A 27449-nucleotide genomic window follows, 5' to 3' on the forward strand; every position below is an offset into this window, starting at 1 on the left:
TCACTCACTCACTCACTCACTCACTGTCTCCCCCATTTCAAGTCACTCACCTCACTTCAGGTTTTTTTTTTTTTTTTTTTTTTTTAATATCTAAAAGGGCGGGAAAACGCCGCCGGCCGACGGGGCTCCGCCGCCGCCGCCGCCGCCGCCGCCGCCGCCGCCGCGCGTCAAACCCCTTTTTTCACCTCATCGCCACAAAAACCCCAGCCCCAACCCCAAAAACCCCAGCCCCAACCCCAAAAACCCCAGCCCCAACCCCAAAAACCCCAGCCCCAAAAACCCCAGCCCCAACCCCAATCGCTCACTCCCTCGTTTTTTCCCTTTGACACGCTTAGAAAGAGTGCACCCTTCCCGGAGGCGCTGCAATACCGGGGCGATGCGCGGAGCGGACGGAGCGAGCCCCTGTTCCGACTCCCTGTGGCAAAAATCCGTTTAATATGTTGTCCTCGCATGGAGGACGTATCAGATATTAAACTGATAAGAACAGATACTACACTTGATCTGAGCCAAAAGGCCGAGAAGCGATGACCCGCACTGCTCCGCGCCCCCCGCGCGCGGGGCCTCCGTGCGCCGGCCGGGACGTTTGGGCGCCGGCCCCTCTGGCGACCGCCGGACCGAGAACGGCCCCGACGACGGAAGCCAAAAGGAAACGCCGACGCCGCAGGGGAAGAAGAAGAAGCGGCGGCGGCGGCGGCGGCGGGGACCGAGAAGACGGCAGCTAAAAGCAAAGGCCAAGCGGGCCACGGAAGAAGAAGCAGGGACCAAGAGGACCAAGAGGAAGCAGGGACCAAGAGGAAGCAGGGACCAAGAGGACCAAGAGGAAGCAGGGACCAAGAGGAAGCAGGGACCAAGAGGCCCGCTGGGCCACGGAAGGAGCAGGGACCAAAAGGCCAAGGGATGGGGATTAAGCAGAGGAAAAAGGAAGACAAAAAGACCTGCACGCACGCACCCACCCACCCTCCCAACGCTACCTTACCCTGCTTTTTTTCCTCACAAATCCATCAGGCTCTGCCCTCCCTCGGGCAAAGCCGACCAAAAATACCACGTCCCGCTCGTCGGCGCTCCCCTCCACGGAAGTCTTTAGTAAAAGGCGAAAGGCTTGTGCGTGCTGAAGGGGAGCCAGAGTGACCGTTTTTGAAACCGCCCAAACGGCCCGCTCCCGACCCCTCCGTTGGCCCTGGCTCGCTCGTCCGCGGCGGCGGCGTCCTTCCTTTCCGGGAAAAGGCGTGGAAACGCCACCGGCCGCAAAGGGGCTTTCTCTCTCTCTCTCTCTCTTTCACTCTCTCTCTTTCACTCTCTCTCTCTCTCTTTCACTCTCTCTCTTTCACTCTCTCTCTCTCTCTCTTTCACTCTCTCTCTTTCACTCTCTCTCTTTCACTCTCACTCACTCACTCACTCACTCACTCACTCACTCACTCACTCACTCACTCACTCACTGTCTCCCCCATTTCAAGTCACTCACCTCACTTCAGGTTTTTTTTTTTTTTTTTTTTTTTTTTTTATATCTAAAAGGGCGGGAAAACGCCGCCGGCCGACGGGGCTCCGCCGCCGCCGCCGCCGCCGCCGCCGCCGCCGCCGCGCGTCAAACCCCTTTTTTCACCTCATCGCCACAAAAACCCCAGCCCCAACCCCAAAAACCCCAGCCCCAACCCCAAAAACCCCAGCCCCAACCCCAAAAACCCCAGCCCCAAAAACCCCAGCCCCAACCCCAATCGCTCACTCCCTCGTTTTTTCCCTTTGACACGCTTAGAAAGAGTGCACCCTTCCCGGAGGCGCTGCAATACCGGGGCGATGCGCGGAGCGGACGGAGCGAGCCCCTGTTCCGACTCCCTGTGGCAAAAATCCGTTTAATATGTTGTCCTCGCATGGAGGACGTATCAGATATTAAACTGATAAGAACAGATACTACACTTGATCTGAGCCAAAAGGCCGAGAAGCGATGACCCGCACTGCTCCGCGCCCCCCGCGCGCGGGGCCTCCGTGCGCCGGCCGGGACGTTTGGGCGCCGGCCCCTCTGGCGACCGCCGGACCGAGAACGGCCCCGACGACGGAAGCCAAAAGGAAACGCCGACGCCGCAGGGGAAGAAGAAGAAGCGGCGGCGGCGGCGGCGGCGGGGACCGAGAAGACGGCAGCTAAAAGCAAAGGCCAAGCGGGCCACGGAAGAAGAAGCAGGGACCAAGAGGACCAAGAGGAAGCAGGGACCAAGAGGACCAAGAGGAAGCAGGGACCAAGAGGACCAAGAGGAAGCAGGGACCAAGAGGACCAAGAGGAAGCAGGGACCAAGAGGACCAAGAGGAAGCAGGGACCAAGAGGACCAAGAGGAAGCAGGGACCAAGAGGACCAAGAGGAAGCAGGGACCAAGAGGAAGCAGGGACCAAGAGGACCAAGAGGAAGCAGGGACCAAGAGGAAGCAGGGACCAAGAGGCCCGCTGGGCCACGGAAGGAGCAGGGACCAAAAGGCCAAGGGATGGGGATTAAGCAGAGGAAAAAGGAAGACAAAAAGACCTGCACGCACGCACCCACCCACCCTCCCAACGCTACCTTACCCTGCTTTTTTTCCTCACAAATCCATCAGGCTCTGCCCTCCCTCGGGCAAAGCCGACCAAAAATACCACGTCCCGCTCGTCGGCGCTCCCCTCCACGGAAGTCTTTAGTAAAAGGCGAAAGGCTTGTGCGTGCTGAAGGGGAGCCAGAGTGACCGTTTTTGAAACCGCCCAAACGGCCCGCTCCCGACCCCTCCGTTGGCCCTGGCTCGCTCGTCCGCGGCGGCGGCGTCCTTCCTTTCCGGGAAAAGGCGTGGAAACGCCACCGGCCGCAAAGGGGCTTTCTCTCTCTCTCTCTCTCTTTCACTCTCTCTCTTTCACTCTCTCTCTCTCTCTTTCACTCTCTCTCTTTCACTCTCTCTCTCTCTCTCTTTCACTCTCTCTCTTTCACTCTCTCTCTTTCACTCTCACTCACTCACTCACTCACTCACTCACTCACTCACTCACTCACTCACTCACTCACTGTCTCCCCCATTTCAAGTCACTCACCTCACTTCAGGTTTTTTTTTTTTTTTTTTTTTTTTTAATATCTAAAAGGGCGGGAAAACGCCGCCGGCCGACGGGGCTCCGCCGCCGCCGCCGCCGCCGCCGCCGCCGCCGCCGCGCGTCAAACCCCTTTTTTCACCTCATCGCCACAAAAACCCCAGCCCCAACCCCAAAAACCCCAGCCCCAACCCCAAAAACCCCAGCCCCAACCCCAAAAACCCCAGCCCCAAAAACCCCAGCCCCAACCCCAATCGCTCACTCCCTCGTTTTTTCCCTTTGACACGCTTAGAAAGAGTGCACCCTTCCCGGAGGCGCTGCAATACCGGGGCGATGCGCGGAGCGGACGGAGCGAGCCCCTGTTCCGACTCCCTGTGGCAAAAATCCGTTTAATATGTTGTCCTCGCATGGAGGACGTATCAGATATTAAACTGATAAGAACAGATACTACACTTGATCTGAGCCAAAAGGCCGAGAAGCGATGACCCGCACTGCTCCGCGCCCCCCGCGCGCGGGGCCTCCGTGCGCCGGCCGGGACGTTTGGGCGCCGGCCCCTCTGGCGACCGCCGGACCGAGAACGGCCCCGACGACGGAAGCCAAAAGGAAACGCCGACGCCGCAGGGGAAGAAGAAGAAGCGGCGGCGGCGGCGGCGGCGGGGACCGAGAAGACGGCAGCTAAAAGCAAAGGCCAAGCGGGCCACGGAAGAAGAAGCAGGGACCAAGAGGACCAAGAGGAAGCAGGGACCAAGAGGACCAAGAGGAAGCAGGGACCAAGAGGACCAAGAGGAAGCAGGGACCAAGAGGACCAAGAGGAAGCAGGGACCAAGAGGACCAAGAGGAAGCAGGGACCAAGAGGACCAAGAGGAAGCAGGGACCAAGAGGACCAAGAGGAAGCAGGGACCAAGAGGAAGCAGGGACCAAGAGGACCAAGAGGAAGCAGGGACCAAGAGGAAGCAGGGACCAAGAGGCCCGCTGGGCCACGGAAGGAGCAGGGACCAAAAGGCCAAGGGATGGGGATTAAGCAGAGGAAAAAGGAAGACAAAAAGACCTGCACGCACGCACCCACCCACCCTCCCAACGCTACCTTACCCTGCTTTTTTTCCTCACAAATCCATCAGGCTCTGCCCTCCCTCGGGCAAAGCCGACCAAAAATACCACGTCCCGCTCGTCGGCGCTCCCCTCCACGGAAGTCTTTAGTAAAAGGCGAAAGGCTTGTGCGTGCTGAAGGGGAGCCAGAGTGACCGTTTTTGAAACCGCCCAAACGGCCCGCTCCCGACCCCTCCGTTGGCCCTGGCTCGCTCGTCCGCGGCGGCGGCGTCCTTCCTTTCCGGGAAAAGGCGTGGAAACGCCACCGGCCGCAAAGGGGCTTTCTCTCTCTCTCTCTCTCTTTCACTCTCTCTCTTTCACTCTCTCTCTCTCTCTTTCACTCTCTCTCTTTCACTCTCTCTCTCTCTCTCTTTCACTCTCTCTCTTTCACTCTCTCTCTTTCACTCTCACTCACTCACTCACTCACTCACTCACTCACTCACTCACTCACTCACTCACTCACTGTCTCCCCCATTTCAAGTCACTCACCTCACTTCAGGTTTTTTTTTTTTTTTTTTTTTTTTTTAAATATCTAAAAGGGCGGGAAAACGCCGCCGGCCGACGGGGCTCCGCCGCCGCCGCCGCCGCCGCCGCCGCCGCCGCCGCGCGTCAAACCCCTTTTTTCACCTCATCGCCACAAAAACCCCAGCCCCAACCCCAAAAACCCCAGCCCCAACCCCAAAAACCCCAGCCCCAACCCCAAAAACCCCAGCCCCAAAAACCCCAGCCCCAACCCCAATCGCTCACTCCCTCGTTTTTTCCCTTTGACACGCTTAGAAAGAGTGCACCCTTCCCGGAGGCGCTGCAATACCGGGGCGATGCGCGGAGCGGACGGAGCGAGCCCCTGTTCCGACTCCCTGTGGCAAAAATCCGTTTAATATGTTGTCCTCGCATGGAGGACGTATCAGATATTAAACTGATAAGAACAGATACTACACTTGATCTGAGCCAAAAGGCCGAGAAGCGATGACCCGCACTGCTCCGCGCCCCCCGCGCGCGGGGCCTCCGTGCGCCGGCCGGGACGTTTGGGCGCCGGCCCCTCTGGCGACCGCCGGACCGAGAACGGCCCCGACGACGGAAGCCAAAAGGAAACGCCGACGCCGCAGGGGAAGAAGAAGAAGCGGCGGCGGCGGCGGCGGCGGGGACCGAGAAGACGGCAGCTAAAAGCAAAGGCCAAGCGGGCCACGGAAGAAGAAGCAGGGACCAAGAGGACCAAGAGGAAGCAGGGACCAAGAGGACCAAGAGGAAGCAGGGACCAAGAGGACCAAGAGGAAGCAGGGACCAAGAGGACCAAGAGGAAGCAGGGACCAAGAGGACCAAGAGGAAGCAGGGACCAAGAGGACCAAGAGGAAGCAGGGACCAAGAGGACCAAGAGGAAGCAGGGACCAAGAGGAAGCAGGGACCAAGAGGACCAAGAGGAAGCAGGGACCAAGAGGAAGCAGGGACCAAGAGGCCCGCTGGGCCACGGAAGGAGCAGGGACCAAAAGGCCAAGGGATGGGGATTAAGCAGAGGAAAAAGGAAGACAAAAAGACCTGCACGCACGCACCCACCCACCCTCCCAACGCTACCTTACCCTGCTTTTTTTCCTCACAAATCCATCAGGCTCTGCCCTCCCTCGGGCAAAGCCGACCAAAAATACCACGTCCCGCTCGTCGGCGCTCCCCTCCACGGAAGTCTTTAGTAAAAGGCGAAAGGCTTGTGCGTGCTGAAGGGGAGCCAGAGTGACCGTTTTTGAAACCGCCCAAACGGCCCGCTCCCGACCCCTCCGTTGGCCCTGGCTCGCTCGTCCGCGGCGGCGGCGTCCTTCCTTTCCGGGAAAAGGCGTGGAAACGCCACCGGCCGCAAAGGGGCTTTCTCTCTCTCTCTCTCTCTTTCACTCTCTCTCTTTCACTCTCTCTCTCTCTCTTTCACTCTCTCTCTTTCACTCTCTCTCTCTCTCTCTTTCACTCTCTCTCTTTCACTCTCTCTCTTTCACTCTCACTCACTCACTCACTCACTCACTCACTCACTCACTCACTCACTCACTCACTGTCTCCCCCATTTCAAGTCACTCACCTCACTTCAGGTTTTTTTTTTTTTTTTTTTTTTTTTTAAATATCTAAAAGGGCGGGAAAACGCCGCCGGCCGACGGGGCTCCGCCGCCGCCGCCGCCGCCGCCGCCGCCGCCGCCGCGCGTCAAACCCCTTTTTTCACCTCATCGCCACAAAAACCCCAGCCCCAACCCCAAAAACCCCAGCCCCAACCCCAAAAACCCCAGCCCCAACCCCAAAAACCCCAGCCCCAAAAACCCCAGCCCCAACCCCAATCGCTCACTCCCTCGTTTTTTCCCTTTGACACGCTTAGAAAGAGTGCACCCTTCCCGGAGGCGCTGCAATACCGGGGCGATGCGCGGAGCGGACGGAGCGAGCCCCTGTTCCGACTCCCTGTGGCAAAAATCCGTTTAATATGTTGTCCTCGCATGGAGGACGTATCAGATATTAAACTGATAAGAACAGATACTACACTTGATCTGAGCCAAAAGGCCGAGAAGCGATGACCCGCACTGCTCCGCGCCCCCCGCGCGCGGGGCCTCCGTGCGCCGGCCGGGACGTTTGGGCGCCGGCCCCTCTGGCGACCGCCGGACCGAGAACGGCCCCGACGACGGAAGCCAAAAGGAAACGCCGACGCCGCAGGGGAAGAAGAAGAAGCGGCGGCGGCGGCGGCGGCGGGGACCGAGAAGACGGCAGCTAAAAGCAAAGGCCAAGCGGGCCACGGAAGAAGAAGCAGGGACCAAGAGGACCAAGAGGAAGCAGGGACCAAGAGGACCAAGAGGAAGCAGGGACCAAGAGGACCAAGAGGAAGCAGGGACCAAGAGGACCAAGAGGAAGCAGGGACCAAGAGGACCAAGAGGAAGCAGGGACCAAGAGGACCAAGAGGAAGCAGGGACCAAGAGGACCAAGAGGAAGCAGGGACCAAGAGGAAGCAGGGACCAAGAGGACCAAGAGGAAGCAGGGACCAAGAGGAAGCAGGGACCAAGAGGCCCGCTGGGCCACGGAAGGAGCAGGGACCAAAAGGCCAAGGGATGGGGATTAAGCAGAGGAAAAAGGAAGACAAAAAGACCTGCACGCACGCACCCACCCACCCTCCCAACGCTACCTTACCCTGCTTTTTTTCCTCACAAATCCATCAGGCTCTGCCCTCCCTCGGGCAAAGCCGACCAAAAATACCACGTCCCGCTCGTCGGCGCTCCCCTCCACGGAAGTCTTTAGTAAAAGGCGAAAGGCTTGTGCGTGCTGAAGGGGAGCCAGAGTGACCGTTTTTGAAACCGCCCAAACGGCCCGCTCCCGACCCCTCCGTTGGCCCTGGCTCGCTCGTCCGCGGCGGCGGCGTCCTTCCTTTCCGGGAAAAGGCGTGGAAACGCCACCGGCCGCAAAGGGGCTTTCTCTCTCTCTCTCTCTCTTTCACTCTCTCTCTTTCACTCTCTCTCTCTCTCTTTCACTCTCTCTCTTTCACTCTCTCTCTCTCTCTCTTTCACTCTCTCTCTTTCACTCTCTCTCTTTCACTCTCACTCACTCACTCACTCACTCACTCACTCACTCACTCACTCACTCACTCACTCACTGTCTCCCCCATTTCAAGTCACTCACCTCACTTCAGGTTTTTTTTTTTTTTTTTTTTTTTTTAATATCTAAAAGGGCGGGAAAACGCCGCCGGCCGACGGGGCTCCGCCGCCGCCGCCGCCGCCGCCGCCGCCGCCGCCGCGCGTCAAACCCCTTTTTTCACCTCATCGCCACAAAAACCCCAGCCCCAACCCCAAAAACCCCAGCCCCAACCCCAAAAACCCCAGCCCCAACCCCAAAAACCCCAGCCCCAAAAACCCCAGCCCCAACCCCAATCGCTCACTCCCTCGTTTTTTCCCTTTGACACGCTTAGAAAGAGTGCACCCTTCCCGGAGGCGCTGCAATACCGGGGCGATGCGCGGAGCGGACGGAGCGAGCCCCTGTTCCGACTCCCTGTGGCAAAAATCCGTTTAATATGTTGTCCTCGCATGGAGGACGTATCAGATATTAAACTGATAAGAACAGATACTACACTTGATCTGAGCCAAAAGGCCGAGAAGCGATGACCCGCACTGCTCCGCGCCCCCCGCGCGCGGGGCCTCCGTGCGCCGGCCGGGACGTTTGGGCGCCGGCCCCTCTGGCGACCGCCGGACCGAGAACGGCCCCGACGACGGAAGCCAAAAGGAAACGCCGACGCCGCAGGGGAAGAAGAAGAAGCGGCGGCGGCGGCGGCGGCGGGGACCGAGAAGACGGCAGCTAAAAGCAAAGGCCAAGCGGGCCACGGAAGAAGAAGCAGGGACCAAGAGGACCAAGAGGAAGCAGGGACCAAGAGGACCAAGAGGAAGCAGGGACCAAGAGGACCAAGAGGAAGCAGGGACCAAGAGGACCAAGAGGAAGCAGGGACCAAGAGGACCAAGAGGAAGCAGGGACCAAGAGGACCAAGAGGAAGCAGGGACCAAGAGGACCAAGAGGAAGCAGGGACCAAGAGGAAGCAGGGACCAAGAGGACCAAGAGGAAGCAGGGACCAAGAGGAAGCAGGGACCAAGAGGCCCGCTGGGCCACGGAAGGAGCAGGGACCAAAAGGCCAAGGGATGGGGATTAAGCAGAGGAAAAAGGAAGACAAAAAGACCTGCACGCACGCACCCACCCACCCTCCCAACGCTACCTTACCCTGCTTTTTTTCCTCACAAATCCATCAGGCTCTGCCCTCCCTCGGGCAAAGCCGACCAAAAATACCACGTCCCGCTCGTCGGCGCTCCCCTCCACGGAAGTCTTTAGTAAAAGGCGAAAGGCTTGTGCGTGCTGAAGGGGAGCCAGAGTGACCGTTTTTGAAACCGCCCAAACGGCCCGCTCCCGACCCCTCCGTTGGCCCTGGCTCGCTCGTCCGCGGCGGCGGCGTCCTTCCTTTCCGGGAAAAGGCGTGGAAACGCCACCGGCCGCAAAGGGGCTTTCTCTCTCTCTCTCTCTCTTTCACTCTCTCTCTTTCACTCTCTCTCTCTCTCTTTCACTCTCTCTCTTTCACTCTCTCTCTCTCTCTCTTTCACTCTCTCTCTTTCACTCTCTCTCTTTCACTCTCACTCACTCACTCACTCACTCACTCACTCACTCACTCACTCACTCACTCACTGTCTCCCCCATTTCAAGTCACTCACCTCACTTCAGGTTTTTTTTTTTTTTTTTTTTTTTTTTAAATATCTAAAAGGGCGGGAAAACGCCGCCGGCCGACGGGGCTCCGCCGCCGCCGCCGCCGCCGCCGCCGCCGCCGCCGCCGCCGCCGCCGCCGCCGCCGCCGCGCGTCAAACCCCTTTTTTCACCTCATCGCCACAAAAACCCCAGCCCCAACCCCAAAAACCCCAGCCCCAACCCCAAAAACCCCAGCCCCAACCCCAAAAACCCCAGCCCCAAAAACCCCAGCCCCAACCCCAATCGCTCACTCCCTCGTTTTTTCCCTTTGACACGCTTAGAAAGAGTGCACCCTTCCCGGAGGCGCTGCAATACCGGGGCGATGCGCGGAGCGGACGGAGCGAGCCCCTGTTCCGACTCCCTGTGGCAAAAATCCGTTTAATATGTTGTCCTCGCATGGAGGACGTATCAGATATTAAACTGATAAGAACAGATACTACACTTGATCTGAGCCAAAAGGCCGAGAAGCGATGACCCGCACTGCTCCGCGCCCCCCGCGCGCGGGGCCTCCGTGCGCCGGCCGGGACGTTTGGGCGCCGGCCCCTCTGGCGACCGCCGGACCGAGAACGGCCCCGACGACGGAAGCCAAAAGGAAACGCCGACGCCGCAGGGGAAGAAGAAGAAGCGGCGGCGGCGGCGGCGGCGGGGACCGAGAAGACGGCAGCTAAAAGCAAAGGCCAAGCGGGCCACGGAAGAAGAAGCAGGGACCAAGAGGACCAAGAGGAAGCAGGGACCAAGAGGACCAAGAGGAAGCAGGGACCAAGAGGACCAAGAGGAAGCAGGGACCAAGAGGACCAAGAGGAAGCAGGGACCAAGAGGACCAAGAGGAAGCAGGGACCAAGAGGACCAAGAGGAAGCAGGGACCAAGAGGACCAAGAGGAAGCAGGGACCAAGAGGAAGCAGGGACCAAGAGGACCAAGAGGAAGCAGGGACCAAGAGGAAGCAGGGACCAAGAGGCCCGCTGGGCCACGGAAGGAGCAGGGACCAAAAGGCCAAGGGATGGGGATTAAGCAGAGGAAAAAGGAAGACAAAAAGACCTGCACGCACGCACCCACCCACCCTCCCAACGCTACCTTACCCTGCTTTTTTTCCTCACAAATCCATCAGGCTCTGCCCTCCCTCGGGCAAAGCCGACCAAAAATACCACGTCCCGCTCGTCGGCGCTCCCCTCCACGGAAGTCTTTAGTAAAAGGCGAAAGGCTTGTGCGTGCTGAAGGGGAGCCAGAGTGACCGTTTTTGAAACCGCCCAAACGGCCCGCTCCCGACCCCTCCGTTGGCCCTGGCTCGCTCGTCCGCGGCGGCGGCGTCCTTCCTTTCCGGGAAAAGGCGTGGAAACGCCACCGGCCGCAAAGGGGCTTTCTCTCTCTCTCTCTCTCTTTCACTCTCTCTCTTTCACTCTCTCTCTCTCTCTTTCACTCTCTCTCTTTCACTCTCTCTCTCTCTCTCTTTCACTCTCTCTCTTTCACTCTCTCTCTTTCACTCTCACTCACTCACTCACTCACTCACTCACTCACTCACTCACTCACTCACTCACTCACTGTCTCCCCCATTTCAAGTCACTCACCTCACTTCAGGTTTTTTTTTTTTTTTTTTTTTTTTTAATATCTAAAAGGGCGGGAAAACGCCGCCGGCCGACGGGGCTCCGCCGCCGCCGCCGCCGCCGCCGCCGCCGCCGCCGCGCGTCAAACCCCTTTTTTCACCTCATCGCCACAAAAACCCCAGCCCCAACCCCAAAAACCCCAGCCCCAACCCCAAAAACCCCAGCCCCAACCCCAAAAACCCCAGCCCCAAAAACCCCAGCCCCAACCCCAATCGCTCACTCCCTCGTTTTTTCCCTTTGACACGCTTAGAAAGAGTGCACCCTTCCCGGAGGCGCTGCAATACCGGGGCGATGCGCGGAGCGGACGGAGCGAGCCCCTGTTCCGACTCCCTGTGGCAAAAATCCGTTTAATATGTTGTCCTCGCATGGAGGACGTATCAGATATTAAACTGATAAGAACAGATACTACACTTGATCTGAGCCAAAAGGCCGAGAAGCGATGACCCGCACTGCTCCGCGCCCCCCGCGCGCGGGGCCTCCGTGCGCCGGCCGGGACGTTTGGGCGCCGGCCCCTCTGGCGACCGCCGGACCGAGAACGGCCCCGACGACGGAAGCCAAAAGGAAACGCCGACGCCGCAGGGGAAGAAGAAGAAGCGGCGGCGGCGGCGGCGGCGGGGACCGAGAAGACGGCAGCTAAAAGCAAAGGCCAAGCGGGCCACGGAAGAAGAAGCAGGGACCAAGAGGACCAAGAGGAAGCAGGGACCAAGAGGACCAAGAGGAAGCAGGGACCAAGAGGACCAAGAGGAAGCAGGGACCAAGAGGACCAAGAGGAAGCAGGGACCAAGAGGACCAAGAGGAAGCAGGGACCAAGAGGACCAAGAGGAAGCAGGGACCAAGAGGACCAAGAGGAAGCAGGGACCAAGAGGAAGCAGGGACCAAGAGGACCAAGAGGAAGCAGGGACCAAGAGGAAGCAGGGACCAAGAGGCCCGCTGGGCCACGGAAGGAGCAGGGACCAAAAGGCCAAGGGATGGGGATTAAGCAGAGGAAAAAGGAAGACAAAAAGACCTGCACGCACGCACCCACCCACCCTCCCAACGCTACCTTACCCTGCTTTTTTTCCTCACAAATCCATCAGGCTCTGCCCTCCCTCGGGCAAAGCCGACCAAAAATACCACGTCCCGCTCGTCGGCGCTCCCCTCCACGGAAGTCTTTAGTAAAAGGCGAAAGGCTTGTGCGTGCTGAAGGGGAGCCAGAGTGACCGTTTTTGAAACCGCCCAAACGGCCCGCTCCCGACCCCTCCGTTGGCCCTGGCTCGCTCGTCCGCGGCGGCGGCGTCCTTCCTTTCCGGGAAAAGGCGTGGAAACGCCACCGGCCGCAAAGGGGCTTTCTCTCTCTCTCTCTCTCTTTCACTCTCTCTCTTTCACTCTCTCTCTCTCTCTTTCACTCTCTCTCTTTCACTCTCTCTCTCTCTCTCTTTCACTCTCTCTCTTTCACTCTCTCTCTTTCACTCTCACTCACTCACTCACTCACTCACTCACTCACTCACTCACTCACTCACTCACTGTCTCCCCCATTTCAAGTCACTCACCTCACTTCAGGTTTTTTTTTTTTTTTTTTTTTTTTTTAAATATCTAAAAGGGCGGGAAAACGCCGCCGGCCGACGGGGCTCCGCCGCCGCCGCCGCCGCCGCCGCCGCCGCCGCCGCCGCCGCCGCCGCCGCCGCCGCCGCGCGTCAAACCCCTTTTTTCACCTCATCGCCACAAAAACCCCAGCCCCAACCCCAAAAACCCCAGCCCCAACCCCAAAAACCCCAGCCCCAACCCCAAAAACCCCAGCCCCAAAAACCCCAGCCCCAACCCCAATCGCTCACTCCCTCGTTTTTTCCCTTTGACACGCTTAGAAAGAGTGCACCCTTCCCGGAGGCGCTGCAATACCGGGGCGATGCGCGGAGCGGACGGAGCGAGCCCCTGTTCCGACTCCCTGTGGCAAAAATCCGTTTAATATGTTGTCCTCGCATGGAGGACGTATCAGATATTAAACTGATAAGAACAGATACTACACTTGATCTGAGCCAAAAGGCCGAGAAGCGATGACCCGCACTGCTCCGCGCCCCCCGCGCGCGGGGCCTCCGTGCGCCGGCCGGGACGTTTGGGCGCCGGCCCCTCTGGCGACCGCCGGACCGAGAACGGCCCCGACGACGGAAGCCAAAAGGAAACGCCGACGCCGCAGGGGAAGAAGAAGAAGCGGCGGCGGCGGCGGCGGCGGGGACCGAGAAGACGGCAGCTAAAAGCAAAGGCCAAGCGGGCCACGGAAGAAGAAGCAGGGACCAAGAGGACCAAGAGGAAGCAGGGACCAAGAGGACCAAGAGGAAGCAGGGACCAAGAGGACCAAGAGGAAGCAGGGACCAAGAGGACCAAGAGGAAGCAGGGACCAAGAGGACCAAGAGGAAGCAGGGACCAAGAGGACCAAGAGGAAGCAGGGACCAAGAGGACCAAGAGGAAGCAGGGACCAAGAGGAAGCAGGGACCAAGAGGACCAAGAGGAAGCAGGGACCAAGAGGAAGCAGGGACCAAGAGGCCCGCTGGGCCACGGAAGGAGCAGGGACCAAAAGGCCAAGGGATGGGGATTAAGCAGAGGAAAAAGGAAGACAAAAAGACCTGCACGCACGCACCCACCCACCCTCCCAACGCTACCTTACCCTGCTTTTTTTCCTCACAAATCCATCAGGCTCTGCCCTCCCTCGGGCAAAGCCGACCAAAAATACCACGTCCCGCTCGTCGGCGCTCCCCTCCACGGAAGTCTTTAGTAAAAGGCGAAAGGCTTGTGCGTGCTGAAGGGGAGCCAGAGTGACCGTTTTTGAAACCGCCCAAACGGCCCGCTCCCGACCCCTCCGTTGGCCCTGGCTCGCTCGTCCGCGGCGGCGGCGTCCTTCCTTTCCGGGAAAAGGCGTGGAAACGCCACCGGCCGCAAAGGGGCTTTCTCTCTCTCTCTCTCTCTTTCACTCTCTCTCTTTCACTCTCTCTCTCTCTCTTTCACTCTCTCTCTTTCACTCTCTCTCTCTCTCTCTTTCACTCTCTCTCTTTCACTCTCTCTCTTTCACTCTCACTCACTCACTCACTCACTCACTCACTCACTCACTCACTCACTCACTCACTGTCTCCCCCATTTCAAGTCACTCACCTCACTTCAGGTTTTTTTTTTTTTTTTTTTTTTTTTTAATATCTAAAAGGGCGGGAAAACGCCGCCGGCCGACGGGGCTCCGCCGCCGCCGCCGCCGCCGCCGCCGCCGCCGCCGCCGCCGCCGCCGCCGCCGCCGCCGCGCGTCAAACCCCTTTTTTCACCTCATCGCCACAAAAACCCCAGCCCCAACCCCAAAAACCCCAGCCCCAACCCCAAAAACCCCAGCCCCAACCCCAAAAACCCCAGCCCCAAAAACCCCAGCCCCAACCCCAATCGCTCACTCCCTCGTTTTTTCCCTTTGACACGCTTAGAAAGAGTGCACCCTTCCCGGAGGCGCTGCAATACCGGGGCGATGCGCGGAGCGGACGGAGCGAGCCCCTGTTCCGACTCCCTGTGGCAAAAATCCGTTTAATATGTTGTCCTCGCATGGAGGACGTATCAGATATTAAACTGATAAGAACAGATACTACACTTGATCTGAGCCAAAAGGCCGAGAAGCGATGACCCGCACTGCTCCGCGCCCCCCGCGCGCGGGGCCTCCGTGCGCCGGCCGGGACGTTTGGGCGCCGGCCCCTCTGGCGACCGCCGGACCGAGAACGGCCCCGACGACGGAAGCCAAAAGGAAACGCCGACGCCGCAGGGGAAGAAGAAGAAGCGGCGGCGGCGGCGGCGGCGGGGACCGAGAAGACGGCAGCTAAAAGCAAAGGCCAAGCGGGCCACGGAAGAAGAAGCAGGGACCAAGAGGACCAAGAGGAAGCAGGGACCAAGAGGACCAAGAGGAAGCAGGGACCAAGAGGACCAAGAGGAAGCAGGGACCAAGAGGACCAAGAGGAAGCAGGGACCAAGAGGACCAAGAGGAAGCAGGGACCAAGAGGACCAAGAGGAAGCAGGGACCAAGAGGACCAAGAGGAAGCAGGGACCAAGAGGAAGCAGGGACCAAGAGGACCAAGAGGAAGCAGGGACCAAGAGGAAGCAGGGACCAAGAGGCCCGCTGGGCCACGGAAGGAGCAGGGACCAAAAGGCCAAGGGATGGGGATTAAGCAGAGGAAAAAGGAAGACAAAAAGACCTGCACGCACGCACCCACCCACCCTCCCAACGCTACCTTACCCTGCTTTTTTTCCTCACAAATCCATCAGGCTCTGCCCTCCCTCGGGCAAAGCCGACCAAAAATACCACGTCCCGCTCGTCGGCGCTCCCCTCCACGGAAGTCTTTAGTAAAAGGCGAAAGGCTTGTGCGTGCTGAAGGGGAGCCAGAGTGACCGTTTTTGAAACCGCCCAAACGGCCCGCTCCCGACCCCTCCGTTGGCCCTGGCTCGCTCGTCCGCGGCGGCGGCGTCCTTCCTTTCCGGGAAAAGGCGTGGAAACGCCACCGGCCGCAAAGGGGCTTTCTCTCTCTCTCTCTCTCTTTCACTCTCTCTCTTTCACTCTCTCTCTCTCTCTTTCACTCTCTCTCTTTCACTCTCTCTCTCTCTCTCTTTCACTCTCTCTCTTTCACTCTCTCTCTTTCACTCTCACTCACTCACTCACTCACTCACTCACTCACTCACTCACTCACTCACTCACTGTCTCCCCCATTTCAAGTCACTCACCTCACTTCAGGTTTTTTTTTTTTTTTTTTTTTTTTTAAATATCTAAAAGGGCGGGAAAACGCCGCCGGCCGACGGGGCTCCGCCGCCGCCGCCGCCGCCGCCGCCGCCGCCGCCGCGCGTCAAACCCCTTTTTTCACCTCATCGCCACAAAAACCCCAGCCCCAACCCCAAAAACCCCAGCCCCAACCCCAAAAACCCCAGCCCCAACCCCAAAAACCCCAGCCCCAAAAACCCCAGCCCCAACCCCAATCGCTCACTCCCTCGTTTTTTCCCTTTGACACGCTTAGAAAGAGTGCACCCTTCCCGGAGGCGCTGCAATACCGGGGCGATGCGCGGAGCGGACGGAGCGAGCCCCTGTTCCGACTCCCTGTGGCAAAAATCCGTTTAATATGTTGTCCTCGCATGGAGGACGTATCAGATATTAAACTGATAAGAACAGATACTACACTTGATCTGAGCCAAAAGGCCGAGAAGCGATGACCCGCACTGCTCCGCGCCCCCCGCGCGCGGGGCCTCCGTGCGCCGGCCGGGACGTTTGGGCGCCGGCCCCTCTGGCGACCGCCGGACCGAGAACGGCCCCGACGACGGAAGCCAAAAGGAAACGCCGACGCCGCAGGGGAAGAAGAAGAAGCGGCGGCGGCGGCGGCGGCGGGGACCGAGAAGACGGCAGCTAAAAGCAAAGGCCAAGCGGGCCACGGAAGAAGAAGCAGGGACCAAGAGGACCAAGAGGAAGCAGGGACCAAGAGGACCAAGAGGAAGCAGGGACCAAGAGGACCAAGAGGAAGCAGGGACCAAGAGGACCAAGAGGAAGCAGGGACCAAGAGGACCAAGAGGAAGCAGGGACCAAGAGGACCAAGAGGAAGCAGGGACCAAGAGGACCAAGAGGAAGCAGGGACCAAGAGGAAGCAGGGACCAAGAGGACCAAGAGGAAGCAGGGACCAAGAGGAAGCAGGGACCAAGAGGCCCGCTGGGCCACGGAAGGAGCAGGGACCAAAAGGCCAAGGGATGGGGATTAAGCAGAGGAAAAAGGAAGACAAAAAGACCTGCACGCACGCACCCACCCACCCTCCCAACGCTACCTTACCCTGCTTTTTTTCCTCACAAATCCATCAGGCTCTGCCCTCCCTCGGGCAAAGCCGACCAAAAATACCACGTCCCGCTCGTCGGCGCTCCCCTCCACGGAAGTCTTTAGTAAAAGGCGAAAGGCTTGTGCGTGCTGAAGGGGAGCCAGAGTGACCGTTTTTGAAACCGCCCAAACGGCCCGCTCCCGACCCCTCCGTTGGCCCTGGCTCGCTCGTCCGCGGCGGCGGCGTCCTTCCTTTCCGGGAAAAGGCGTGGAAACGCCACCGGCCGCAAAGGGGCTTTCTCTCTCTCTCTCTCTCTTTCACTCTCTCTCTTTCACTCTCTCTCTCTCTCTTTCACTCTCTCTCTTTCACTCTCTCTCTCTCTCTCTTTCACTCTCTCTCTTTCACTCTCTCTCTTTCACTCTCACTCACTCACTCACTCACTCACTCACTCACTCACTCACTCACTCACTCACTGTCTCCCCCATTTCAAGTCACTCACCTCACTTCAGGTTTTTTTTTTTTTTTTTTTTTTTTTTAATATCTAAAAGGGCGGGAAAACGCCGCCGGCCGACGGGGCTCCGCCGCCGCCGCCGCCGCCGCCGCCGCCGCCGCCGCCGCCGCCGCCGCCGCCGCCGCCGCGCGTCAAACCCCTTTTTTCACCTCATCGCCACAAAAACCCCAGCCCCAACCCCAAAAACCCCAGCCCCAACCCCAAAAACCCCAGCCCCAACCCCAAAAACCCCAGCCCCAAAAACCCCAGCCCCAACCCCAATCGCTCACTCCCTCGTTTTTTCCCTTTGACACGCTTAGAAAGAGTGCACCCTTCCCGGAGGCGCTGCAATACCGGGGCGATGCGCGGAGCGGACGGAGCGAGCCCCTGTTCCGACTCCCTGTGGCAAAAATCCGTTTAATATGTTGTCCTCGCATGGAGGACGTATCAGATATTAAACTGATAAGAACAGATACTACACTTGATCTGAGCCAAAAGGCCGAGAAGCGATGACCCGCACTGCTCCGCGCCCCCCGCGCGCGGGGCCTCCGTGCGCCGGCCGGGACGTTTGGGCGCCGGCCCCTCTGGCGACCGCCGGACCGAGAACGGCCCCGACGACGGAAGCCAAAAGGAAACGCCGACGCCGCAGGGGAAGAAGAAGAAGCGGCGGCGGCGGCGGCGGCGGGGACCGAGAAGACGGCAGCTAAAAGCAAAGGCCAAGCGGGCCACGGAAGAAGAAGCAGGGACCAAGAGGACCAAGAGGAAGCAGGGACCAAGAGGACCAAGAGGAAGCAGGGACCAAGAGGACCAAGAGGAAGCAGGGACCAAGAGGACCAAGAGGAAGCAGGGACCAAGAGGACCAAGAGGAAGCAGGGACCAAGAGGACCAAGAGGAAGCAGGGACCAAGAGGACCAAGAGGAAGCAGGGACCAAGAGGAAGCAGGGACCAAGAGGACCAAGAGGAAGCAGGGACCAAGAGGAAGCAGGGACCAAGAGGCCCGCTGGGCCACGGAAGGAGCAGGGACCAAAAGGCCAAGGGATGGGGATTAAGCAGAGGAAAAAGGAAGACAAAAAGACCTGCACGCACGCACCCACCCACCCTCCCAACGCTACCTTACCCTGCTTTTTTTCCTCACAAATCCATCAGGCTCTGCCCTCCCTCGGGCAAAGCCGACCAAAAATACCACGTCCCGCTCGTCGGCGCTCCCCTCCACGGAAGTCTTTAGTAAAAGGCGAAAGGCTTGTGCGTGCTGAAGGGGAGCCAGAGTGACCGTTTTTGAAACCGCCCAAACGGCCCGCTCCCGACCCCTCCGTTGGCCCTGGCTCGCTCGTCCGCGGCGGCGGCGTCCTTCCTTTCCGGGAAAAGGCGTGGAAACGCCACCGGCCGCAAAGGGGCTTTCTCTCTCTCTCTCTCTCTTTCACTCTCTCTCTTTCACTCTCTCTCTCTCTCTTTCACTCTCTCTCTTTCACTCTCTCTCTCTCTCTCTTTCACTCTCTCTCTTTCACTCTCTCTCTTTCACTCTCACTCACTCACTCACTCACTCACTCACTCACTCACTCACTCACTCACTCACTCACTGTCTCCCCCATTTCAAGTCACTCACCTCACTTCAGGTTTTTTTTTTTTTTTTTTTTTTTTTATATCTAAAAGGGCGGGAAAACGCCGCCGGCCGCAAAGGGGCTTTCACTCTCTCTCTCTTTCACTCACTCACTCACTCACTCACTCACTCACTCACTCACTCACTCACTCACTGTCTCCCCCATTCCAAGTCACTCACCTCACTTCAGGTTTTTTTTTTTTTTTAATATCTAAAAGGGCGGGAAAACGCCGCCGGCCGACGGGGCTCCGCCGCCGCCGCGCGTCAAACCCCTTTTTTCCCTCATCGTCACAAAAACCCAAGCCCCAACCCCAAAAACCCCAGCCCCAACCCCAATCGCTCACTCCCTCGTTTTTTCCCTTTGACACGCTTAGTGTCAAACGCTAACCTTACCCTGCTTTTTTTCCTCACAAATCCATCAGGGGCAAATCCATCAGGGGCATCCCCGACCGCCGCACGTCGACCCCCACCCTCCCCCTTAAACTATCCTCCACCCTTTTGACACACCTCCACCCCCCAGTCCACCCCCCGCTGCACCCACTCCTTCCTCGCCTGCCACAACACCCGTTTAAACAAGCTGATGATGTGCCACAGGAGGAAGCGGTTACGCCTCCCCCCGACCACCCCACACCCCTCTCCACCCTCACCCATGTGAGCCTAAACCCCGTGACCACCCTACCCAGCAACACCCCCGCCCTGGCCCACACTACCCCAGCATAAGGACAGTCCCACATGACGTGTCTTATGGACTCTTCACCGCTGCAGGTGGCCTGCGGGCGGGCACACCGGGGTCCGTGCCAGGCCATGCCAGTTCATGATCTCACGCACCGGCAGGCCGTAAAAGGGCGGGTCCGAATATGTTGTCCTAAGAATAGATACTGTTTTGAAATTTATTGATCTTTTTCAGCCAGACAGTGTTAAAAACACATTTCAAATGTTACATTTTCAATTGCTGAGTATGGCAGAGGGCCTGAAGGATTGCAATGTCACGTGTGACAACTTATTCACCTCTTGCGAACTCGGACGCAACCTCATGACCATGGTTGGCACGGTCCGAAAGAACAGGTCTGAGCTCCTGTCTGAGCTGCTAGCAACGAAGAGGCGACGGGTGCTGTCGTCGCAGTTCACCTTCACTCCCACGACCGCTCTTGTTTACTACCTCACCGAGAAAAACTAGAACGTTTGACTTATGAGCAGATGCCAAAATCGTTGACAGAGACAACGGTAAACCGACCATCGTTCTAGACTACAACTGCAACAAAGGAGGTGTAGACGATCTAGGTAAGGTTGTCACATACTGCCCGCTGGCCCCTCGTCATCTTCAACAACATGATTGACTTCTCCTCCAACAATGCCTGTGTGATATGAAGAAGTTAACCCCAACTGGGTGCCTCGCAAGTGCAACATTTTGAGTTTTTTCCTCAAGCAGCTTGGCAGGGTACTCGTGACTCTGCTGATTGAAAAAAGACGATGTCTCCCCACACAGAAGAGGCGCCGGCGATTGTGAGAGGTCTCCATGATCGCTGTCGCGATCCACCTCTTCAACGGCAATTTGAAGAGGCTGATGATGACAACAACTAAGTAAAGTGAGTAAGAGGGGTCTGCTTAAGTCACACAGTGCTGTTACCACATGCATTGGGTGTATAGACAATGTATTGAGGCAGCGTTAGGAGGGTTATCCCTGGCGCTGTCTCCAGATTGTGCATGGTGCGACCACTTTTCATAATTCAAAAATAAAATTAAACATTTTCTTATAACCCTTGCGTTGTCTATCTAGTCTGTTATGTCACTCTCGTGCCGTATCCAAGTTGTAACTCGCCGAGCCTGGTCTGGTCTAGTACACCACTCTAGCGCGGTATCCACATTGATGTGATGTTGTGAAAACTTTTCACAATAAAAATAAAGTTAAATATTTGTAATACTTACCTTTTCTACCTAGTTTGTTACGCCACTCTCGTGCAGTATCCAAGTTGTTGAGACTCACCACACCTAGTCTGTTATGACACTCGTGCTTTATCCAAGTCATTGTCCCAACATTTTCTTTCATACCATTACAAAGTCACAGTCTCAATCTTGTCAGCAGTATGTGGCTAGAACAACAGAAGAGAACATCTGAGTACATTGGATCGGCGTTTCCTCTGAAGTCAGACAGTGCCAGCTTGTGGGTTAAGGGAAGGGGCTCAGATTGGTGGGAATCTTAAATAGACCAAGGTCAATAAAAACTTCCCAGCCATCATCATGTTTGACCCATTGTTTACCTATAAAAACTATATACATATTTATGAATGTTAAACAGAGGGTATGAAATAAACAACAAATGAAATATGTATAGTAAACATAGGATATTATATAAAAGAGGAAATGGAACCCTAACCCAACTATATACAAATATAGCTGCAAGCAGCAATGAGGTGGCCAAGCAGGTAAAATTAACAAAATACATTTTTGACATTCTCAGAACAAGGTTCTGTATCCTTCACATCTATAACAAATGTAGTTTTTAAACAAATTATGCTAGCAAGTATTACTGTACAACTGTAATTACTGCTTAATACAAGGTTACAAGCTACAATTATTGCAACACAATGGGAAAACTTTCTCCAACATTTATTTTGATAATTGTTGTCTAGCACATTTTCACTATTACTGTATTTACAGAAGTACACTTACCCCCCTATATTGACGATCTGAAACGCAAGTATCAAATCGCAAAGCGCAAGTAACTTTGAGGGAGCGACTTCCGCTTGGTTGTTATTTTGCCAGCGGGATAAATGACTTTGCGCCTAGCGCAAATCTAAAAAGGGTTGGTCTGAAGTAGCTACATTACTAATGGGTGTGGTTTGGGCGTAACGTGCAATCAGAGCATCATCTCACATTCCCTTTAAGAGCAGCGCTTGTTCCATGGCGAATTGCCATTATAATGGCGTATTTGCCAGGCACACGCCAGGAGCGGTTCACAGGAGGAGACCGACGTTCTCGTCAGAGCTGTTAAAGATAGAGAAATGACATAGTATGGGAAATTAGCTTTGGTTAAACAGTCATGGGAGGAAATTTCCACAGTTGTTACAAATAAAGTTCACATACATAGACATTTCATTTATAATCATTGAAGAAATGTAACACGCCATAAATCAAAAATGTAACATAGCTTCGCAGAAAGAAGACCCTGGCCTCGCCAGCAGTGCGCACGGACCAAGGTTGCGCACTTAAAATAGCATTGGAATAATGCGCCATTGACTTGAGACCACGTTTTCCCTGGTCAATAGCGGAATTGTTTTTCGGAAACTGCAAGATAGCACCTGGGATTGTTTGCGCCGGAACACGCCTCCTTTTTCACTGAACTGCCCATGGGAGCGCAAAGTCATTTAGATGTGCGTCTGTGGAGGGAAAAGTCGCCTTTGCGTCGAGTGCAAACTAGGAATGACACTTGCGTCGTTGACTCAATTGCGCTGGGTGCAAGATAGGGCCCTTAGACTGCAAGGTGAACCACGAAGAGTATTTTAGAAAATGATTCCCGCACCACAGTCTGGAATCTACACAATCTTTAGAGTTTTTTAGAATCTTTAGAACGATCCGTGCTAACCTACCAAAAAACAGTTTGTCGCTGAAATTCCAGTCGATGCGTACGCATGCCTAGTTCCTCCAGGGAGTAATAGGATTTTGGTGGCACGGTTCGACACGTGATCGTTCTACACCACTACAGTAGATGCTTTTTGTCAATATGGATGGCAAATAGAGGATGGGACCTTGCACGTCACCTGGATGACCTTGAATTTGGCCCCGACAGTGTTTTGCATGTGATACACTGTGGCTGCAAAAGTGCCTGTGAGACAGGCAGATGTTAATTTTCTGCAGGAATGTTTTGCACAGACTTATGTTGTTCGTTTAACCCTGTAAGACCCCTTGTAATAAAATTACAATGTCACCTTTAGCTCTTTAATTGCTGATTTCCTTTTATTTGGAAAGACAACATTTATCCAATAGCTTTGGAAGGCAAGACAATAAGACCCATTGGTTATGTATGTGTGGTCGTTCAAAAATAAATATGATTTGCAAATGGGTTTTTTGGAGACCTAAAGGAAATGTTGAAATTTGTATTCAGGCCTTACAGGGTTAAGTGTTGGCTATGCTTAGCTCCATCTCAGAAGGGACTAACCTTCCAGCCAGTTAGATAAAATATTAACAGATTAAGACCGTCTTTGACTCACTTATACCGGTAGAAATCTATAGTAATAATAATTTTCAAAAAATAAAAACAGTCTTTATTTTTGCACTGACAGTCTGTGTTCAACACACGTTCTCTTTCACCTTTATTGTAAACCCTTTACTATTGTACAAGACTGCTCACATACAAGTAATTATCCCACCAGGATGTTTAACAGCTAGGTCTAGCCCATTACACCCCTCAAGTACAATATATTAAACTCTTGACAATAACAGTGACTTAACGTGTTGTTGCATTTAGCACTAACAAAGGCTTGTTTAAAAACCACTGTGAAAACAGAATGGAGGCTCTTTCCCTATACTCAAACTGTACATTACCTATGACCACCAACACGCGTTAAAGGCAAACAGTCAAACAAGCCTGTCCTGTGCAGCAAAGGAGAACATGTCCTGGCATGAAGGGGTCAGTCTTGCTAAATCCCAAATCTAAATCCAGTCCTTTGCAGGAGAGACAATTTGTGTTGGTCAAAATTTCCTGGGGGGTATTCCAGGTAGTAGGTTTAGTAAAAACTTTGAGTTGTTTAACCCTGAAAAGAGGCTTTCTCCAAGGATTTCGTTCCAGAAAGAGAGTTAACAAAACCTTTTGGTAAGTTTCCATGGTAACCTACTCTGTGAAACTAACCTTCTCGCTAGCAGGTTTTCCATGCCAAACTCTGCGTTTCTACCTATCCCTCAGTGTTGCCAAATTAGTGACTTTGTCACTAGATCTGGCAACTTTCAAAACCCTCCTGGGGACTTTTGGTGTCAAAAGCAACTAGCGACAAATCTAGCGACTTTTTACGGTGTTGTTGAAGACTTGCTGGAGTTTTCTTTTCTTGCATGGATAGTAGCACGGATAGCAGTTTACCTCACACAGCCTCAGTCGCTTACTCACCTCTATCGTGAAACCCTTGCTAGCTAGCGATGTTGTCAAAGTCAAAATTATATTCACAATAATACAGTAATTATTGGGAATCTAACACAGAGTTTAAAGGCTGGTTGAAGCTGTTTATTGTGGATGATACAGGGGCACACTGTCTGTATTAAAAGGCTGAGTTATACACCAATCATTAAGACATTAAAAACCACTTGGCAACTCAGAAACACTCAAGGGTCAAAACCCTACAATACTTCCACTCAAAGGAAGCTGCCATTAATGATTTTTTTTTAAATACACTGCAAAAAAGGCTGAATCTACCATGGCATTAGGTATTGCTGAACACTGTTCCATGCTAGCATGTGACCATATTGGGGAAGCATGCAAAGCTGCCTTCTCTGACTCCGCTGGTGTTCATTTTAAAATTAGAGAATTTATAATATATTACAGTACAATTCATGAACTGTCCATCACCAGCTGTATCACGGGCACGGCACTATCCATAATTCCAGTTATTAATATTTGTGACATCTTAATCACCGAATGCATCACAGGCACTGTACACTTGTGAATATAGCAACAGGAACAATGCTCGTACGACTTTATAAAGGAAGCATGTATTGTGCTTATTAAATTGATGTCTTATGAACTTTGACGTGTGCTTAGGCTTAAACATTGTCTCACACAGGGTCTGGGAAATAGGCTGTATATTGTGTCGTTATATCTCCCTTTCAGAAGCAACCTTGAAACCAGGCTGAGACAGCACCCGAGCAGGTGGGACGTGTAGGCAAGAACAACTCCCTACTACACAGGAGAACAAGCTTAACCCTCTTCTTGTGTTTTTTGTTTTACTGCACTGTATAATAAATGTTGGGACAGGGACAGATAGTTCGTTGGACTTCGTGAACCAGCCCAAACTCTGTTGTGGGTAGGGAAACGTAGACGACCCCAGAGCTCTGTACTTGTTGATTTCCAACTGCTGCATTAAAGCTGATATTATTGGACCTCTGCGACTCCAGGCCACTCTTTCTAGAACACTGATTTGTGTCATTGAATACCATCAGTAAATATTTGAATAGACACAATAATTTTAAATCATTCAAAATGCACAGGATAAAGTGTACTGAAATGATTAATGGTTCTCTAGCACCATACTTTCAAAAAAAAATTGTAGCAGATGTGGGTGACCAGTGTTTCAGCCTCCTTCTGGATGAGTCCACAGACATCAGCGTTTCCAAGTACCTGGGGATAGTGATAAGGTACTTACGTGAGTAGGGGGTACCTGCAGAGCCGGACACCCCGGACAGCTGGAGAGCTGCAGTTTTAGGACCGCAGTTCTAGGACCCTTGTTTTATCTGACAGCGCCATGTAGCGAATGGGATAAACATGGACCGGAACAAGATAATATTTTCCTGCAGTAGTGAATATTATAGGATTACAGCTCAGAACAAGACGGACTAGAATCAGAATGTAAGTAGCTAATGTGAATCGCGTCTGGTTATGTATAAAACAATTCTGGTGTCTTTAATTGGACAACGTTAGCTAGCTAACTTCAACTTTGCTGTTGAAATAATTTCAAGACACTGGAGTGGTTTTCAACATCAAACTACTTTATTAGCTAGAGCTAACATTCAGTAGTTATAGCGCTAGCTCTACACACATAGCTTCCTTAAAAACCAACTGTAAATTGTTACTCTGTTTATTTGTTTAATGAAACAGTAGCCCGATGTAGGTTATGTAAATCAAGTATTGGTCAACATATTTAAGTTAGCTAAACGTTCAAAACAATTCTGGTACAATTATCTGTTCACTTATGTACCTTGAGCTACAATTCTTGTATGAAATGTCCTATATAAATAAAGTCTTACTTACTCATGATAATTTTATGAAATACGAACTTAGAGACTATTTGTTTTGTTTTATTGAAACCAAGCCCAACTACTGTATGTGTCTTATGATAAAGCCAGCACATTAATAAAACTTCAAAAAAATGATAGGTTAAAAGTAAGATTGGATGGTTGTGGATTGGATCTGTCAGCTAAACGAAATCTGCAGCATACTGTCTTAAAAATTAACCATATAATTTTTGTTGGCCGTCATATAGGCTACGGCCTGAGTATGCTGAGGAATATGTCCCTGCAGGATGCAGAAAAGGTCTTAATATCTGGACCAGTTTATCATTGGAGGTAAGTAGAGAATGTACCTTTTCTGCACAATGTCATACAACTTTATAATCTACTATTAATACCTTTATTATCAACCACTTAAGTAATGCTAATTAATGTACACTACTTTGTTAGGCTAACTGATATTTATGCTTACCTAGAAGTAATATTGTCTGTACCATTTCAGTGAAGTGGAGGAGTTTGATAGGGGGATATCTGAACAATTGCGCACTGAAGGGAGACCATTCAAGTAGTAGCGTTAAGTAGTGCTGTTACCGACTTCACAATATGTGTATATTTGGTTTTCTTGCTTTTATCTCTCATTGAAGGATGAAGTTGTATGGAGGTCTAGATGGAGTGATGTGGAGGGGTGATTGTTTATTTTGAATAATTGTCAAACAATGACAATGTATATCTTGAATCTGCCCTGAGTCAACCTTGTGTCTTGCCTCTCTAACATTACACATTTGTGGTTGAGATTGAGTGACTGCAAATGCCATAGCAAATAGAATAGAACTTCACTTTTCCAGAACTTTGGACGTGTCAGACACATCCAAAATGTAGCATGCACACAGGCATGTGTAGTATTAACAGGAATATGAAAGTTGATCTGATCCACTGATGTGATCAATTTTTTGAGTCATGTCCAATACAAAACATCATCTAGCATGCCCATCAGAGAGGTTCACCACCAGCAGCAGAGAAGGAAGCGGCGGATCCTCCGCAGCACAACCATCCCACATCACTCAAAGAAAATGTTTTTTTTGTCATGATGACATTAAATAAACTAGAGAGGGTACAATTTCTGGGGAAATTGTAGGGTGTGCTTGCTTGCTTGCTTGCTTCAGTTGCAGGTGGGTCAGTTTTCCCTTCTAGTGATATTACAAGCATTTAGCCTACTCATATTGCATAATTCACTAAGAAAACCCTTTGAAACAAGGAACCCCCTTTGAAACAATCTACTGTTACGGTGCGTGTCCATTACAGCGGAGCAGCGCGGAGCGTCGGCTTCCAATCAATTTTCAATGAAACCGCGCGTCGATGCTGGTGTAGGGCATTGTGGGAAGGCGAGCGGGGCGTCAACGCTTGCGTAGGGTATTGTGGGAAGGCGAGCGGGGCGTCGAAAGTTGGATTTTCTCAACTTTATGTATGTTAACAAGTGTGCTCTCAACTTGTATTATATTTCTGTTTTGTTTCGTTCATTTATTGAATACTGACACCTGTGGTTGTTAATGTGGGTGTGTACCTGTAGTGTCATTGGAGTGTTAACCTCTTAGGCATCCTGTTCAATGTGCCTAAAAATGCCTAAACAGCATACCCAAAGTAAATTGAAAGCTGTTCTTGAACCATTTGGAGTACATGCATGTAAATGGTCTCTTTTGAAAGCTGACACTCTGAAGTTTT

The 27449-nt window shown here is 53.8% G+C and overlaps 24 non-coding genes across 24 annotated transcripts; all 24 read right to left on the bottom strand.

Annotated features, from left to right (window-relative positions):
* Positions 1-335: 335 nt before the first annotated feature.
* On the bottom strand, positions 336-526 carry LOC146235187 (U2 spliceosomal RNA). Its single transcript, XR_014741127.1, has one exon. It is a non-coding gene; the product is annotated as a U2 spliceosomal RNA (small nuclear RNA).
* Positions 527-1009: 483 nt separating this feature from the next.
* LOC146235188 (U5 spliceosomal RNA) lies at positions 1010-1128 on the bottom strand. The gene has a single exon (XR_014741097.1). It is a non-coding gene; the product is annotated as a U5 spliceosomal RNA (small nuclear RNA).
* A 622-nt stretch (positions 1129-1750) lies between these two features.
* Positions 1751-1941, bottom strand: LOC146235189 (U2 spliceosomal RNA). Its single transcript, XR_014741129.1, has one exon. It is a non-coding gene; the product is annotated as a U2 spliceosomal RNA (small nuclear RNA).
* A 639-nt stretch (positions 1942-2580) lies between these two features.
* Positions 2581-2699, bottom strand: LOC146235190 (U5 spliceosomal RNA). Its single transcript, XR_014741098.1, has one exon. It is a non-coding gene; the product is annotated as a U5 spliceosomal RNA (small nuclear RNA).
* A 620-nt stretch (positions 2700-3319) lies between these two features.
* LOC146235191 (U2 spliceosomal RNA) lies at positions 3320-3510 on the bottom strand. Its single transcript, XR_014741130.1, has one exon. It is a non-coding gene; the product is annotated as a U2 spliceosomal RNA (small nuclear RNA).
* Positions 3511-4149: 639 nt separating this feature from the next.
* On the bottom strand, positions 4150-4268 carry LOC146235192 (U5 spliceosomal RNA). Its single transcript, XR_014741099.1, has one exon. It is a non-coding gene; the product is annotated as a U5 spliceosomal RNA (small nuclear RNA).
* A 622-nt stretch (positions 4269-4890) lies between these two features.
* Positions 4891-5081, bottom strand: LOC146235193 (U2 spliceosomal RNA). Its single transcript, XR_014741131.1, has one exon. It is a non-coding gene; the product is annotated as a U2 spliceosomal RNA (small nuclear RNA).
* Positions 5082-5720: 639 nt separating this feature from the next.
* LOC146235194 (U5 spliceosomal RNA) lies at positions 5721-5839 on the bottom strand. Its single transcript, XR_014741100.1, has one exon. It is a non-coding gene; the product is annotated as a U5 spliceosomal RNA (small nuclear RNA).
* A 618-nt stretch (positions 5840-6457) lies between these two features.
* On the bottom strand, positions 6458-6648 carry LOC146235195 (U2 spliceosomal RNA). The gene has a single exon (XR_014741132.1). It is a non-coding gene; the product is annotated as a U2 spliceosomal RNA (small nuclear RNA).
* A 639-nt stretch (positions 6649-7287) lies between these two features.
* On the bottom strand, positions 7288-7406 carry LOC146235196 (U5 spliceosomal RNA). Its single transcript, XR_014741101.1, has one exon. It is a non-coding gene; the product is annotated as a U5 spliceosomal RNA (small nuclear RNA).
* Positions 7407-8026: 620 nt separating this feature from the next.
* LOC146235197 (U2 spliceosomal RNA) lies at positions 8027-8217 on the bottom strand. The gene has a single exon (XR_014741133.1). It is a non-coding gene; the product is annotated as a U2 spliceosomal RNA (small nuclear RNA).
* A 639-nt stretch (positions 8218-8856) lies between these two features.
* LOC146235198 (U5 spliceosomal RNA) lies at positions 8857-8975 on the bottom strand. The gene has a single exon (XR_014741102.1). It is a non-coding gene; the product is annotated as a U5 spliceosomal RNA (small nuclear RNA).
* Positions 8976-9617: 642 nt separating this feature from the next.
* On the bottom strand, positions 9618-9808 carry LOC146235199 (U2 spliceosomal RNA). The gene has a single exon (XR_014741134.1). It is a non-coding gene; the product is annotated as a U2 spliceosomal RNA (small nuclear RNA).
* Positions 9809-10447: 639 nt separating this feature from the next.
* LOC146235200 (U5 spliceosomal RNA) lies at positions 10448-10566 on the bottom strand. The gene has a single exon (XR_014741103.1). It is a non-coding gene; the product is annotated as a U5 spliceosomal RNA (small nuclear RNA).
* A 620-nt stretch (positions 10567-11186) lies between these two features.
* Positions 11187-11377, bottom strand: LOC146235201 (U2 spliceosomal RNA). The gene has a single exon (XR_014741135.1). It is a non-coding gene; the product is annotated as a U2 spliceosomal RNA (small nuclear RNA).
* A 639-nt stretch (positions 11378-12016) lies between these two features.
* Positions 12017-12135, bottom strand: LOC146235202 (U5 spliceosomal RNA). The gene has a single exon (XR_014741104.1). It is a non-coding gene; the product is annotated as a U5 spliceosomal RNA (small nuclear RNA).
* A 642-nt stretch (positions 12136-12777) lies between these two features.
* LOC146235203 (U2 spliceosomal RNA) lies at positions 12778-12968 on the bottom strand. Its single transcript, XR_014741136.1, has one exon. It is a non-coding gene; the product is annotated as a U2 spliceosomal RNA (small nuclear RNA).
* A 639-nt stretch (positions 12969-13607) lies between these two features.
* Positions 13608-13726, bottom strand: LOC146235204 (U5 spliceosomal RNA). Its single transcript, XR_014741106.1, has one exon. It is a non-coding gene; the product is annotated as a U5 spliceosomal RNA (small nuclear RNA).
* A 641-nt stretch (positions 13727-14367) lies between these two features.
* On the bottom strand, positions 14368-14558 carry LOC146235205 (U2 spliceosomal RNA). The gene has a single exon (XR_014741137.1). It is a non-coding gene; the product is annotated as a U2 spliceosomal RNA (small nuclear RNA).
* Positions 14559-15197: 639 nt separating this feature from the next.
* On the bottom strand, positions 15198-15316 carry LOC146235206 (U5 spliceosomal RNA). The gene has a single exon (XR_014741107.1). It is a non-coding gene; the product is annotated as a U5 spliceosomal RNA (small nuclear RNA).
* Positions 15317-15933: 617 nt separating this feature from the next.
* Positions 15934-16124, bottom strand: LOC146235207 (U2 spliceosomal RNA). The gene has a single exon (XR_014741138.1). It is a non-coding gene; the product is annotated as a U2 spliceosomal RNA (small nuclear RNA).
* A 639-nt stretch (positions 16125-16763) lies between these two features.
* Positions 16764-16882, bottom strand: LOC146235208 (U5 spliceosomal RNA). Its single transcript, XR_014741108.1, has one exon. It is a non-coding gene; the product is annotated as a U5 spliceosomal RNA (small nuclear RNA).
* A 641-nt stretch (positions 16883-17523) lies between these two features.
* LOC146235209 (U2 spliceosomal RNA) lies at positions 17524-17714 on the bottom strand. The gene has a single exon (XR_014741140.1). It is a non-coding gene; the product is annotated as a U2 spliceosomal RNA (small nuclear RNA).
* Positions 17715-18353: 639 nt separating this feature from the next.
* On the bottom strand, positions 18354-18472 carry LOC146235210 (U5 spliceosomal RNA). Its single transcript, XR_014741109.1, has one exon. It is a non-coding gene; the product is annotated as a U5 spliceosomal RNA (small nuclear RNA).
* Positions 18473-27449: the final 8977 nt, after the last annotated feature.

This window comes from Hypomesus nipponensis, chromosome 22, assembly GCF_054491055.1.
Source record: "Hypomesus nipponensis isolate SF chromosome 22, ASM5449105v1, whole genome shotgun sequence".
NCBI lineage: Eukaryota > Metazoa > Chordata > Actinopteri > Osmeriformes > Osmeridae > Hypomesus > Hypomesus nipponensis.